General features: G+C 36.7%; 1 non-coding gene across 1 annotated transcript; it reads left to right on the forward strand.

Moving 5' to 3' along the window:
- The first annotated feature begins 15,073 nt into the window (after positions 1–15,073).
- On the forward strand, positions 15,074–15,157 carry TRNAL-UAG. The gene has a single exon. It is a non-coding gene; the product is annotated as a tRNA-Leu (tRNA).
- Positions 15,158–16,654: the final 1,497 nt, after the last annotated feature.

Here is a 16,654-nt window from a genome sequence, read left to right on the forward strand (position 1 = left end):
TGAGACTGAATCAGAAAACAAAAAACAGAAAATCTTAAAAAGCAATTACTGTTAAGGAGTTTGAATCAGGAAAAAAATCTCCCAATGAAGAAAAGCCTTTGACCAAATGGTTTCATTTCTGAGTTTTACCAAATATTTAAAATAGAATTAACTCCCATACTTCTCAAACTCTCCAAAAAATCAAAGAGGAGGAAACACTCCCAAACTCACTTAACAAGGCCAGTGTTATGCTAATGCCAAAGTCAAATAAGGATACTTCTAGAGAAGGAAATATACAATACTTTGGTGAATTTAGATGCAAAAATTCTCAACAAAATATTAGAAAGCATCATTTAGCAATGCATCACTCCCCATGATCAAGTGGGATTTATTCATGGAATTAAAAGCTGGTTGAAAATATGAAAATCAATCAATGTGATGCATCACAATTAAAGAATGAAAGAAAGGAATCATAACTGTTAGAACTAATCCACAAATTTAGTAGTTATCTCATACATAATCGGGAGTATTTCTATACATTAACAAAGAATTTTCTGAGAAAGAAATAAAGAAATCAATCCCATTTATGATAATATCAAAAACAATGAAAATACTAAGATATATCATGTTAATGGATGAGAAGAATTAATATTAGGAAAATATCACTAGTGCCAGAGCCATTCATAGATTCAACGCATTCCCTATTGATATTCTAATGCCAATTTTTACAGCAATAGAAAAAATTCCTTAAATTTATATGAAACCACAAAAATCCCAAATAGCCAAAAAAAATTGTGAGAACAAAGTAGGAGTCAGCACACTCATGATTTCAAACTATAATAATTAAAACAGTATGGTAGTGGCATGAAAGCAGACAAAAAAGACCAGTGGAATAGAATTAAGAGCCCAGAAATAAACCCAAGCATATGGTCTATGATTATGTGGCAGAAGAACCAAGACTAATCAATGGAAAAATGTACTTTTTTAGTAAATGGTGCCGAGAAAAGGGGATAGTCATAAGGAAAATAATGAAAATGGACTCCTATCTTGTACCACTCATAAAAATCAACTAGAAATTCATGAAAGACAAATGTAAGACTTGAAACCATGAAACTCCTAGATGAAAACAGGAATAAAGCTCCCTGACATGGGTCTTTATGATGTGGATGTGACACCTACAACACAAGCAACGCAGTAAAGAATAAGTGGGACTACATCAAACTAAAGAGCTTCTGCACGGAAAGAGAACCATCAACAAAGTGAAAAGACAATGTATAAAATGGGAAAAAATATTTGTAAACTATGTACCTGATAAGGGGTTAATATTCAAAATATATAAAAACTCAAACAACTTCATTGCAACTCTCACACTCCCCCCTCCTCCCCGCTAAAGAAAACAATTAAAAAGTGAGCAGAGAACATGAATAGATTTTTTTTTTCCAAAGAAGGTATATGAATGGGCAACAAGTACATGAAAAGATGCTCAACATCACCAGTCATTACGGAATGCAAATTGAAACCCCAATGAGATACCACCTCATAGCTGTTAGAACGGCTATTACCAAAAAGACTCTAAGAAATCATTGCTGACAAGGATGTGCAGAAAAGGAAGCCCTTGTGCACTGTTGATGGGAATGTAGATTCATGCAGCCATTTTGGAAAACGGTATGGAGGTTCCTCAAAAAATTAAAAATAGGGGCATCTGAGTGGTTCAGTCAGTTAAGCAGCTTACTCTTGATTTTGGCTCCGGTAATGATCTCATGATTTGTGAGTTTGAGCCCTGTGTCAGACTCTGTACTGACAGCATGGAGCCTGCTTGGGGTTCTCTCTCTTTCTCTCTCTCTCTGCCCCCTCAACTACTCTCTCTCTCTCTCTCAAAATAAATAAACAAACATTACAGAAAAAATAAAACAGAACTATAATATGATCCAGCAATTCCACTTCTGGGAATATATCCAAAAGAGACAAAAACACTAATTCAAAAATATTTATGCTCTCCCATGTTCATTGCTTCGTTTTTCACAGTAGCCAATAAGCTCGGTGTTCATCGATAGATAATTAATTAAAGTTGTGATAGATAGATAGGACTATAACCATATCTTGATGTATCTATATATAATGTATATGTATATATCTATATATAATGTATATATATGTATCTATATATAATGGGATATTATTCATCCAAGAAAACATGGAGATCTTACCATGTGTGACAATATGGATGGATGTTTTAGGCATTATGATAAGTGAAATAAGTCAGAGAAAGACAAATACTGTATGATCTCACTTATGTGTGATACCTAATAAAAATAAACAACACCAATCTCAGGGAAAAAAAGATCAGAGTTGTGGTTATCAGAGGTAGGGGGTGGGAAGATGGGGAATTGGAGAAAGGTGGTCAAAAGGTACAAACTTTCACTTTGAAGGTAAGTACTGGGGATAGCATGATAACTACTACTAACAGTGTTGTATGATATGCAAGAAAGTTGGTAGAACAGCAGACCCTAAGAATTCTTATAACCGGGAGAAATTATTATTCTTTTCATTGTGTCTATGTGAGATGGTGGATGTTAACTAACTGATTGTGACAATCATTTCATAATATATGTAAATCAAACCATCACGCATATATACCTTAAATTTATACAGTGATGTGCATCAATTATTTCTTAATTAAAGTGGGAAAAATATAAGCACGTTGTTTCATCTGGACAGGATATACCATTCTATACTCCATGCTGTCATGATCTCATGGTTTGTGAGATCCATTTTGCTTTATGTTAACTTTAAAACCTTGCCAGAGCTGTCTGGCTCTTTTCAGCTAATTTATATTCTTTTCCTAGAGGAGACCTAATATATTTAATCTCCTGCATTATGCTGGACACAAAAGTATTTGTGAGCCATTTCTCAGGCCCATCTCCCAGAGAAGCAACACATTGATGAAGATGACAGAATTGTGTTACTTTTTGGTTAAAAACAGTTGGATGAGACAAATCCAAAGTTACATTCTGCTTGAAAGTTCTAGAAGTCCATGATAGTTAATAACACTTATTGATATTCCATGTATGTCCTACTACTTTTTAAAAAAATAGCCATACCTGTGTTTTTCCCCCTTATCTGACTAGTATTTAGTTATTTACATACCATATACATAACATACAGACCTTGAGAAAAATTGGTAACTTGCATATATAGACACATGGAGTAAAATATTTTCAAATAACATTTTATGTTACCAATAGTAAATTTCCAGAGGAAAATGTTTTTAACATGGAAACCAAATTTTAGTTATACTTTGAGGTAAATTTAGAGAACATTATGTTTCAAATCTAGTGGTCTGAAACATGGCCAGAGACCATTATGTTATATGAAGGTAAAAAGTACATAGAAAGGTGAGCCTGACATGATCCACTAGGGAATAGTGACATTCTCAGGATTCTTATAGTTGTAGAAATAATGGGGTTCAGTTTGTGAGATGTATTATTTCAGAGACCAATCCTCACCATAAAGGCTTTGGTACTCTGGCAAATTCATACCTGAGATATGTCATAATAAAAATGAAGGTACTCTTATGAGTGTTTATTTTCTGAAAACATAATACTTGGCATCCCACAGTGAAAAAAAATTCATCAAGCTTGTACTGGCTTCTGGAAAAAATAGATACATTGGAGACTTTACTAATTATCTGTTTTTCCTAATTGATTATTTCAAATCCTTTTTGGAAAATGAGTGTCTAAATTATAATATGCTTTTGTGTTTGTTGATACCTTAGTGTATTCTGTGTAAAATCTATAACATACTTTTCAAAATTTTCATTAACACAGTGATTACCCTTCTAACACCTAACCAGATTTTCTGCTAAGCTATCTGACTTACCCTGACTTTCCAAAGTTTGCTGTACCATGCAGATATATTCCATGACACTCAGTATTTCGTCAGCACGAGGCCTATTTTCTGAAATCAAAGACTTCTTAGGATAAATGTGAACACTCTCTTCTCTCCCCAGCCCCTTGTCTCCCTTTCTTTTTCCCTCTCCCTTTCTAATGCTGGCTAGATCTTTTCAAAATATTGGAGCATATCTTTAAAAGGAGAACATGTGACACGAACTTTTTGGCTATTTCAACATGCCATGATAGTTCAATAAATTCTGTGTGTTGAATTAGAAAGCAATTGCTAAAGCCAGTACAAGTTTCTGTCATATGAAAGGAATTAGTTTGTACATAGGAAAACTTACTGTGTCCCTTTCATACCTATGGAGGAAAAAAAGAAAAAAAAAAGTGTTTAAGGGAAGGACTTTTGTTTTTAAACCAGAATTACAGGTATAAAGAGATAATGAATAAAATCGCCATTGATGCAGTGTATTTAGGCTAGCAGTTCTAAGACTTCGGTGCATATCAGAATCACCTGGAGGAGCACTTGGAAAAACAGACTGCTGAGACCCATCCCCGGAAAGTCTCATTCAGTAGGTCTGGATGGGTTTTGAAAATGTGTATTTTTAGAATGCTTTCAGGATTGTGCAGATGGTTTTGTTCCAGTGATCACGTTTTGAGAACCACTGATAGAGGTTCCAAAGAAATGTATTATGTAGTCCCTGGTGTTTTATATGTTTCTTTTGTAAACATTAAGGAAATACTGATGTATAGGAAAAGGATCAGATGGCTTCTTTTACATGCAGTTTTCAACATTTGGGGACTGTATGGTTGGTGAATAATCCAGGCTTATTACTTTTCATCTCTTAGTCTATTGTCATTTGAAGATTTTTAATTGTATTCTTGTCTACTTCCAATGGAGGAGAGCAAGTATGGAAACCTTTGTGTAAGATTAATTAAGAGATAACCTGAAAGCCAGTTTGGCTGAGTTTGGCTGCATTCTTTTACTGTAAAATATATGTCCACATAATGACCTTGAATCAGTGAACAGAGAAACATGTCTGTATCTCTGAGGTATTTTCAAGTCGTGTTCAAAAGAAAGAAAGAAAATAGAGAAAAAGAGAAAGATAATGTTCCCCCCATTAGCTACCTGAAAGCTAACTCAAATTAATTGTGTTAATAATCTTTTAGAAATAGTGTAAACTTTTGAAATACTGTCATTTTGTATCAGTGACAGTGCAGCTTTCCAAATAATGATACATTTTTATTTATAAATTTTTTAAAAATGTTTAGTTATACACTAACCACTTGAACATTTTGTCTTGAGTTCCTCTTGGCATGATACATCTCACTGCTTTGGTCCATTACATTTTTGTGGGCTGACAAATAGTGTAAAATTGTATGTGGATTCCTCCAATGCATAGGCATTTTGCACTGAAAACACAACAGATCCAAGTATGTGTCCTTTGCCTTTTATGATCTGTGAGTAATACACAGCTCGACTGGGTTCCAGTATACAAACATGAAAAACAAAGGCTGGAGAAAAACCCGTATCATTTTGGAGTGATGAACTATATAAATATGTGAGCTCTTAGCTTATTTTTATCCATCTGGAGAGCAAGCCCATCACTTAGTCCATTTGTGAAAAGCAAAATATAACAACAAAGGATTTGATATTTTTTTAGTTAGTTTAATTTTTTGACATGTGCTAAATATTAACTGAATTTTTTAATGACTAGTTAATCTGGCAAGTTAACAACTAATTATAAAATTGGCAATTCAAAAGTTCAACAAGTCAGGGATGTTTGGTGACTCAGTCAGTGAAGCAATCAACTCGATTTCTTCTCAGGTCACGATGTCACGGTTTGGGGGATCAAGCCCCATGTTGGGTTCTGTGCTGGCAGTGTGGAGACTGCTTGAGATTCTCTCTCTACCTCTTTCTCTCTCAAAATAAAAAAAGGATTAAAAAAAAAGATCAACAAGTGGAATTACCTTTTTACCTTGGAATATGCATATTGACAAGTTAAATGAGAGTAAAATTATGTGGAAATATAGTTTAAAAAATATTTATGAAGTCTAATTGTATGTATGTATTAGCACACATAATCTCTTGATACAACTCTCTTTTTTCACTGAGGAAGCCTGAGGTACAGGAGGTTACAACTTTTCCTAAAAGGGTCTCATGAATCATAGTAATAAGCATTCATAATTCATTCTTTTGTTTCATTTATTTCTATGTAAAAACAAAGAAAAACTAAAAACCACATTTGTTACATTTTAATTTCTGTCCTCTCCATGATGAGGTAAGCAAAGGTTTTTTTGTTTGTTTGTTTGTTTTTGTAGGGGTCTAAATATTAAGTAATCCTTTTAACAGAATATTCAAATGTTAAAAAGTTTCTGGGGCACCTGTGTGTCTCAGTTGGTTAAGCACCAACTTCCGGCTCAGGTCATGATATCATGGTTTGTGGGTTCGAGCCCTGTGTCAGGCTCTGTGCTCACAGCCAGCTCAGAGCCTGGAGCCTGCTTCAGATTCTGTATCTCCCTCTCTCTCTGACCCTCCCCTGCTCACGCTGTCTCTCTCTTGCTTTCACAAATAAATTAAAAAAACATTAAAAAATAAAAAAAGCAAATGTTAAAAAGTTTTAGGAGTTGTATTCAATAATGTAAAACCCTCCAAATCATCATTTCCCAATCACTTAGTGAACTGTTCCATTATGGGGTTTCTGTCAGTCAAACAGGAAAGATGCTAAGTATGAAGGAAAGAAATTGAGGTCAAAAGTTGGGGGTGGGGTGGGGAAGAGGGGAAGGTAGAGCTACAAGAGTCCCTGTCAAGGAGAAAGTGTCAGTACACCTATTAAAACCATGGCTTGATCTGATTTGATCTTTTATTCAGGAATGGCATGAAGGAAATATTACTAATCTCAAGAAATACCCAACTGTAGGTCTACATTTTATGACATCCTGGCGTCAGTCAGTGTATTGGATATCCTAGTAATGTTCTCCGGTTATTTTCTCTCTTTAGACTGAACATATAAACTGCCCTTTGTTTCCACACAGTCATTCCACTGTTTGGAACTTCTGGTAACACCAAAGTTCATTCCCTTGTGGTAATTGATACATCAGTCACAGGAGCCATTTTCTACCATATATACTTCAAGTATCACTGCAGATCAAAACATAGTAAGTGAAAGGATAAACATGACTGGTGTTTGGAAATGTAACATTTACTTGCCATTAACCACCCACTTTCCAGTTTCCTCCCAGGGCCGACTTTGAAGAGCCCTTCTGAGCCCACTTATTCTCTCTTTATTCCTCTCAGAAGAACTTGTTTTCCTCATTGCAAGAGGATCATGGCTTTTGCAGACTATTCTCAGAGATGAAGAAAATATGATAAAATACATTCAATACTTTCAATAAAAGAAAATAAAAAAAGAAATGAAATAGAGAAAACACATTTACCCAATAGCAACAAAACATCAAGTTGGAAAATTGCTCTTAAACAACACATTACTTACTAACAGAAAATTATTTATTTTTAATAGAAATGATAACAATCATAACTGTATTTTCATACACTACATTATTGAGCGAATACTCAAGAACTCTTGATTTGCATTCTGGTCTTTTTTTCTAGTTAACAATGTGACCGCCCTGGCTATAAGGCACAGTCAGAGAAAGACAGGTATCTTATGTTTCCATGCATATGTGGATCTTAAGAAACTTAACAGAAGACCGTGGAGGAAGGGAAGGGGAGAAAAGGTAGTTACAAACAGAGTGAGAGGCATGCAAACGCTATGAGACTCTTAAATACAGAGAACAAACTGAGGGTGGATGGTGGGGGAGGTTGGGGAGAGGGGAAAATGGGTGGTGGGTATTGAGGAGGGCACTCATTGGGATGAGCACTGGGTGTTGTATATAAGTGATGAATCACAGGAATCTACCTCAAAAACCAAGAGAACACTTTACACACTGTATGTTAGCCAATTTGATGATAAATTATATTTTAAAAAATAATAAGGCAAACAGCTTTCACTCTTCTTCCTTAGCTATGATATATAGATAATGGCAACTGCTATACTTACCATTCAAAACCATGATGAGAATGTGGTGAGATGATACATATGCTTTTAGAACCTTCATGTGTTATTTAAACATACAGAGTTTTTCATATTGTTGATTGCCCTAACCCCAGTATCTTAATTAGATGTGTGAATACAGCAAACGTTCATTCATCATTTATTCAATGAACATTAACAGGCTTCCTCATGTGAAATGTTTGAATGAATGTTTCCACTGATATAGTATTTCCAAAACAGATGTGAAAATATTGAGCTGATATTTATGTTCATTTATCTAAGTATCTGAGAGGAGGAAGAGAAGGAAATAGACACGTAATACACTACCATACCAGACTGTTTGAATGGGAAATGTAAGGAGTAGCACACTTTCAATGAATTGTTTTGAAAATGAAATATAACAAAAGAAAATAGGGAAAGAACAAATGATAATGTGGAGTCGAGGCCCCAGGGAGGAGTGGAAGAGGTAAGAAGTTCGAAGAATCTGGTAATTCCGGTGGAATTTACCAACATGTAATAAGATTTGTAGCATACTGTACTATAACCTCTTTTGCTGTTAAAGTAGCTATCTAATACTTGCTAATTATCCCACAAATATAAATTATACCCATAGGCACTATGTGCAGAGGTTAGAGCACAAACCACTGAGGAAGATTATCTGTGCTTAAATCTTGGTGTGACTGCCTATAGATTTCTGATTTTAAGAAAGATTTCCTTGTCTAAAACCGGGTCATGGTGACACCTATCTTGTAGGATTTTTGTGAGGATGAAATACATTTTTAAATGTTTTTTTTTTTAATTTATTCCTGAGAGAGAGAGGCAGCGTGAGCAGGGGAGGGTCAGAGGGAGAGGGAGACACAGAATCTGAAATAGGCTCCAGGCTCTGAGCTGTCAGCACAGAGCCCGACGTGAGGCTCGAACCCACAAACCGTGAGATCATGACCTGAGTCGAAGTCGGACACTTAACTGACTGAGCCACCCAGGCGCCCCTGAAATACATTTCTATGTAGGAAGGACTTAGAAGAGCACCCAGGATATCGTAAGCCCCATATAGCTGTTAAATAGTATTATTATTTTCACATGTTTTCTTTTGGGTCTCTGAATGAAAAGCACTACACATTAATTAATAAGATAGAATATCTGTAATTATAACCATCCCAGAAAATGTAAGCTACAAATAAGAATAAGAATAATAACCATATATAGAGAGATCAAATTTGCCTAGCACTGTCCTCAATTTGTTACATACTACATTGAATAATCATCTCAACCCTAGTTACTATAATTAATCCCATTCTGCATATTATCAAATGGAGGCATCTTGAGAAAAGCTAATTTACATAAGGCCATACAGCTAGAAAATGGTTGAATTGTCCTTTGAATACAGATGCTCTATCTCCAGAGCTTGCACTGTAACTTGTAGGGCTTCTAAATGTACCCTACAGGTATAAGTATTTATATGCATGGAATTCAAAGATACTTAAAATGTTAACGAGGACACCCAGTTTCTCTAATATTCTGGATAAACAGAAGCTTATTACACATATTTTAACACATCATTTTAAATAAATTTTAGATCCTGAGCTGTTGGACTAGTCCTCCACAGTAAATTGCATTAATAGATTTGCCACAAGATGGCAAACTTTACTAAGAAGTGCTCATCCTTTTCAGGTGCAAAGACTTTATTCCCTACTTCACAAAAGAGTGGAATAGAGCGGGGTGTTGGGGGGTGGTGAGAGAAGTAGCCTTGTATGTTTTACATAAACAAAGATATTTAACCTTCATTTACCCATGCTCATTCTTGGCAGAAAACACAATATTATTCAGCTCATGCGCTCAAAGCTATGCCTTTTGTTTCTCTTTAGCAAAGGCATTGTATCCTGTTTTATATATTCAATATTCTGCTCTCAAGATCAAAGCCCTTGGCCTGACTTTGTGATGCTTTCTCATGAAATATTTTGATTATATTGAGATTATCTATCCCCTGGGAAAAATGCTCTTTCAATGTACCTATCCATATGGGTGCTTTGGACGGACATAAACATTTGCATTTGAACTGTTCTGTGGCCTCTCAACATCACCGTGGTCCATCAACACTGTCAGGGCATTAGCAGGAGACTAAACACTGGAACAAAACCTTTGATAAGTTAGACGGACTAACTCTGAACCTAGGAAAATGGTCCTTTATGGACAGATTCTGAGGGCCAATCCCATGCACAAAATAACTACAAATTTGACTTGTAAGTATAACACTCTTAAAAGGTGGAATGAAAACACTAGAAGAAATATTACAAAACACACCCTCATATTATCAAAATATAACCTATTTTTCAAACTAAAGTTCTAGTAGGATTGCAAAGCCTTGCTTGCCCTAGTAAATGTTGGGCATGGTTGAGGAAGATTTTCATGTTGAAGTGACAACCCCGGTGAGTGATCGCATCTGCTCAGAGAGCTGGCCGTTGTCTTTAAACCATGAAGAACAATTCCCAGACAGCTCCAGGACTGCCCTTCTATGAGTGTCGAGGTCAAGGAAAAGTCATGTGTGGCTCAAACTTTCTCACCCCAGAATCCGAGAGCCTAAATCTATAGAACTCACAGCGCTGGCCAGCTCTAAAGTGCAAAATGGATTTGAGAGATTAAACCCGTATCTCTTGTGTATGAGGTGAAGGAAGTAAATTCAGAACAGCTGGGCTTGCTGTGATGCTGGAATGTTCAAACCCAAGCCGGCAGACCATAATCTCAGTGCTGAGGCCTAACCTTAAGATATTTTGTTGTTGTTGTTGTTGTTACACCTTAGGAGGGAGAAGGAAATTTTAAGATGCAAAGCCTTTTTCCATAAAGTCTTTAAAAGCTTCTGTTCCCTTATATACACAAGAAGACTGAGTTGGGCCTCTTTCATGAAGTCCTTCTCCCATGGTCTGACAGATGGTCACTTACACTTAGCTCTTAAAAATTAACGCATCAAAACGTTTGCCAAAATTCATAGATTGGCAAATGCACTGTATCTCTGTGTACCTATATTCAGATGGTTGTCTTATTTCAGGCCTCTGGCACCCAAAGAGCTCAGCTGCTGTTAAAGTAAGAAGCCAGTATTTCACAGATTCAGAGTTCTTATGTAACTTGTCAAGGAGTAAATTGAATGGAACATTTAGAAATTTCTAATAATATTATTAAAAGGGTGCCTGGATGAAGGTTCAGGTTAACCCTGGACAGTGGCCCTTCCTGGGATATCTGTGGTAAAGACTCCCCCAAATGGTGAATGGCATCCATCTGCTTCTTGCCATTTAAGACATTTTAAGATTAATGGAAAAAGCAGGAGAAAAGTCATACCTAGGGCATTTCCACCAAGAACAACTTGTGAGACATCCATTGACTAAATCAAGAGTTTGAATCAACCTCATGTGTCTCAGAATATGTATCCAGCATTCACTGTTTCTTTAGCAGTTATTCATATTAAGATTGGGCACTATGAACTACCTTGCTAATATAAAGATGGAGTGACCAAGATTTACACTAAAAAATTAGAAAGTATACATTTCAGACTATCAGTATGACTAATAGATACCTCTCTCTGTAAGTCAAGGGATTTTTTAGTCTGTTTTCTAGATCTCTGTTGTGCACAGTCATGGCCAATGGTGCAGAAGTGCTGTTACTGGGTTTATTAGATTTCTCTCTCTGCCCTGACAAATAAACACTTGTTTGGCAATTTGAGACAACACTTTTGTAGTCTCACAGTTCTACTGGTCAGAAGATCAGCTGACTGGTTTCTCTGTTCTAAGTATCACAAGGCTGAAATCAAAATATGGACAGGGAGAGCCTCATTTCTTTCTATAAGCTCATCAGGAGAAACCATTTCTAGGAACATGCAGGTTTGCAGATTCAGTTTCATGTCGTTATAGGACTGAGCTTGCCCGTTGGGTCCTAAAAGCCTTTCTCCAGTCTTATGTCCCCTCCCCCACATCCCATGACAAGCAAGGTTAAATAAAATCCTTCTAAAACCTCATCTCTCACTGACTCTTTTCCTTTTCTCCTCCACATTTAGGGGTTCACATGATGACTTTGGGTCCATCTGGATACTCTTTCTACTTTGAGGTCAGTTGATCAGCAAGCAGCCTTATAACAATCTGCCAAGCCCCTTTTGCCATGTAACAGGGTCCCAGGTTCCAGTGATTAGGGCATGGACCTAATCTGGATCTTTGAGGGACCAGTAGTCTGCCTACCACACTAAGTTAAGTGCTATAGATTGTATCTGGTAAGAAAATTATCCCAACCTCATAAAACATACTTTCATTGCTAGGTCATTTTGTTTGTTTTGTTTTGTTCTAGTGCATATCCTCCTTGTTCTCACATGCACTTATTTAGAAATCCTAATTTAAAAACTCATTTGGGAACCACTTGCATTTATCTAAGTATTTATTCTTTATGTTGAGACTGAGGTTGAGAGAGAGAGGGCCAGAGAAAGAGGGGGAGAATCCCAAGCAAGCTCTCAGATGTCAACACAGAGCTCCACACGGGACTCATGAACCCATGACAACGATATCATGACATGAGCCAAAATCGAGAGCCCGAGACTCAACAGATGGGACCACCCAGGAGCTCCCATCCTGGCTGATTCTTAATTTGCCTACAGTAATATTTACTTCGTTGTGTACAGATCTCTATGAGCTTTAAAAAATGCAGGGCGCCTGGGTGGCTCAGTCAGGTAAGCGTCCTTTGGCTCAGGTCATGATTTCATGGTCTGTGGGTTCGAGCCCCACATCAGGCTCTGTGCTGGCAGCAGAGAATGTGGAGCCTGCTTTGGATTCTGCACCTCCCTCTCTCTTTGCCCCTGCTCAACTGACACTGTCTCACTCTCTCTCTCAAAAGTAAATAAACATTTAAAAAATAAATAAATGATAAATTAAAAATGCATATAATCATACATCCACCTCTACATTATCTTATCAACAGCTCCATCAACACCCAACATTTCTTTGGGATCCCTTGTGCTCATCCGACCCTCAATCCCTAGCATCCTCTGATGGCTTTTCTTAAATTGTCATATACTAGTATTATATAATACACAGGACTCTGGATCACTTTACTTAGTTTAAACGCTTAGGAGGATGATTATTGTGTCATCATTTTATTCTATAAAGAAGCTGTCAAATACTTTTCCACAATATTGCATTTCCACCAGGAGTGAATGATATTTTTAGTTATTCCATATTCTCATTTCCACATCCTCATATTCAGAAGTTGGTGTTGTCTGTTTTTCATTTTCTGAATTTTAGCCGTCCTGACAGGTTTCTAGTGGTATTTCATTGTGAATTTCATCTGCAATTTGCTAATGACTGTTTATGTTGATATTTTTTCATGAACTTATTTACCAACTATATATCTATGGTGAAGCATCTACTTATATATCTTGCCCATTTTTTATTGGATTGATTTTTCTTCTGATTGAATGTTACATTTTTTATATATTCTGGGAAAATGTCATTAACCAGATATGTTATTTGGATTAGTTTCTTTCATTTTGTTGCTTGTCTCTTCAGTCACTTAAAAAGATGTTTTGTAAACCAATGTCAAAAAGTGATAAAGTCAAATGTCAATTTCCTAAGTTGACTATTTTTTTTTAGAACAGTTTAAATTTCACAGCAAAATTGAGGGGAAGTTATAGAGTACTGAATTATTATTTACACTATTAAAAGATACTGGTGGTTTTGCTATATATTTAATTGGTCAGATTCAACTTCCAAATAATATTATACCACTTCATATCTAACGTAAAGTCTTGGTAACCATATAGCTTTCTGATTCTATGGGATATTGATGCCAGTGCATTTTATGGATGTTATTAACACACAGCATATTTCTACTATATGTACATCATTATCTTTCAGAACATTTTTAAAGGCAATGATTTTCATTTTATCTTCACTTATTCCATTCTAACTGTTTGCACTTTGGGGTAGATATAAGCTTCTTAAGACACTCTGTTTCTTCTGCCTGAAAAACTTTATTTAGAATTGGTTTTTAGATTAGCTTTACTGGCATTGGAGGTCCTTACATTTTGTTTGTGTGTTTCAAAAAAATGTTTATCCTCCTTTGAATGATATTTTGCTGGATTACAATTATGAGCTCCCTTTCTTTCCTTTCTTTTTCAGTTTTTGAAAATGTCACTTTATTATGTTTTTGTTTGCCTGGGTTTTTAGGAAAGTCAGCTCTTATCCTTGTTCCCATATATATAGGTAATATGGGTTTTCTCCCTCCCTCTGGCTTATATGAAGGTATTTTATTTGACTTGATTTTCAGCACTTTGAATGTAAGGTATGCCTGAGATTTTGCGTGTATGTGTTTGTTTTAATTTATCCTCCTTTGTGTTCATTGAGCTTCTTGGGTCTGTGGTTACATGTCTGTCATTAATTTTAGCATGTTCTTAGGTATTATTTCTTAAAATGTCTTGTTGGCCTCATGTTCTTTTCTTTTACAAAACTGACATTATCTCACATTCCCAGATACTCTCTTCTGTTTTCTTTTGTCCTTTGGTTTCTCTTTATGCTTTTCTTTGGGTTTCATTTTGGGTGGTTTTACTGACTCTTTCCTTGGCTGTATCAAGTCTACCCATGAACCTGATGAAGGCATTACTTATTTTTGATGTTACTATATTTTTAAGTTCTGCTCTTTCCATTTCTCCATAGTAAACTTTTTTTTTTCTTTTTTCTAGGAGAGAGAGAGAGAGAGAGAGACAGCGCGAGCAGGGGAGGGTCAGAGAGAGAGGGAGTCACAGACTGAAACAGGCTCCAGGCTAAGAGCTGGCAGTCAGCACAGAACCAGAAACGGGGCACGAACCCAAAAACAACGAGATCATGACCTAAGCGAAAGTCGGACGCTTAACCGACTAAGCCACCCAGGCGCCCCTCCATAGTAAACTTTTCTTATCTTACTTTGATGAGATTATCCATCTGATCTTACAGGTTGACTATCTTTTCCATTTCACAGCTGAACAAGTTACACATATTCATTATGAAACCTTTTTGTTTTATATTTCAATCTGGACTGATGACTGCTTTGTCTCTTTTGATTTTGTTTCCTCTGGCCTTTTCATTTGCCTCGTTTGTTGAAAACTGACACCTTCTCAAGGAGAGTAGTTACTCACGGGGTGCCTGGGTGGCTCAGTCGGTTGAGCGTCTGACTTAGGCTCAGGTCAGATCTCACAGGTAGTGGGTTCGAGCCCCGCATCGGGCTCTGTGCTGAGAGCTCAGAGCCTGGAGCCTGTTTCAGATTCTGTGTCTCCCTCTCTCTCTGCCCCTCCCCCACTCATGCTCTGTCTCTCTCTGTCTCAAAAATAAATAAAGTATAAAAAAAAAATAAAAGGAGAGTAGTTACTCAGGAAAATATGTGTGTTCTTAGAAAAACTTCTGCAGGGCCCTCTGAGTGGGGGTTAGATGATTCTAACAGGTCATTAGCCTGGGTTTGAAGTTTATTGGTATGGTCACACTCAGTCACACATATACAGGTGTCACCAGCTTTAAAGCCTTTGGTGATACCTATTATTTATCAAGTAGACTGTCAAGGCATTCTTGTCAATGACTATTTCTGCACATTGGTTTTGGATCTTTCCTTTGCACTGTGCCTGAAACATGATAGATAAATCTTCCAGAAGTCCCAATTGTATCCCATTGTCATTTATGCTCTGCTGGTTATCTTTGCAATGGGAATGGATAATGTTCTCTTGTGTTCTGATTGACCCACAGTCTCAAATGGGGCTGTGTTCCTGGGTCACAGTAGTATGGCCTTTATCACACTTGCCTTTCCTACAACTCTAGTGTTAGGGCCAGCATGTATCCCTGGTCATTCTTGGAAGTAATCCTTTTTTTTTCTCCCTATTATCTCCCCCAACTAGAATGGTTTTCTACCAGTTCCCTAAAGTGACACTCTTTATTGTCCTTCTCCCACAGATTCAGGCATTAAGACTTACTTCTATGAGGGGGATGGGAATGGATGTGGGTGAAATATTGGCAGTGATACCTGCAAACCACTCCTGACCCCCACCGAGAGCCAGCACCTCGCTAAAAGCTTTCTCAGGATTCTCCTTGATATTCCTTGTGCGTGTGGGTGGCATTTGCGGAGGCCAAGCTTGAAAGAGTTTACTTGTCTCCAGTGGTTTTACACTTTCATGATCCTGCACTCCATCTTCAGCAATTAATTTAAACATGTTAGCTGCATCTTTTTACAGGAAATATGAAGTCTGGTGGTGGTGGGTTCAGGTAAACGAGTGTTCAGATCCTAGTTCTCTACTCCAGGGACTGTGTCTCCCCAAATTTTTGGTTACTTGGTTGCTCTGTGACTTCATTTCTCTGGTGGTCTAAAAAAATAATTTTCAGGTTTATCATTTTCCTGCTTATAAAGATTGAGGTAATGCCACTGCTCACTGAAACAGAAGTGATCTTGTTTGTGATCTTGTTCATTTACTTAAACCCTTCAGGTTGTGATGCTATGTTTTTTTGTCTTCTTAAAAGGGTCATGCCAAATCAACTCCTAGGGGTCATCCAACACTAACATTTTTCAAAATTATAGGATATTTCCAACTATCTACTTTAGGTTGTTTGAGAAGCACTTTTACTCCTATGTCCCTTTTATAGAAAGGAAATAACCATAGTTCTGACCTGTTTAATTATTTGTCATTAATACTATGTCATTTTTCCCCCTTCAGCAGGAGACAAGAATATGTGGTGTGGATGG

This window comes from Hyaena hyaena, unplaced genomic scaffold (assembly GCF_003009895.1).
Source record: "Hyaena hyaena isolate Hyena2069 unplaced genomic scaffold, ASM300989v1 scaffold_822, whole genome shotgun sequence".
NCBI lineage: Eukaryota > Metazoa > Chordata > Mammalia > Carnivora > Hyaenidae > Hyaena > Hyaena hyaena.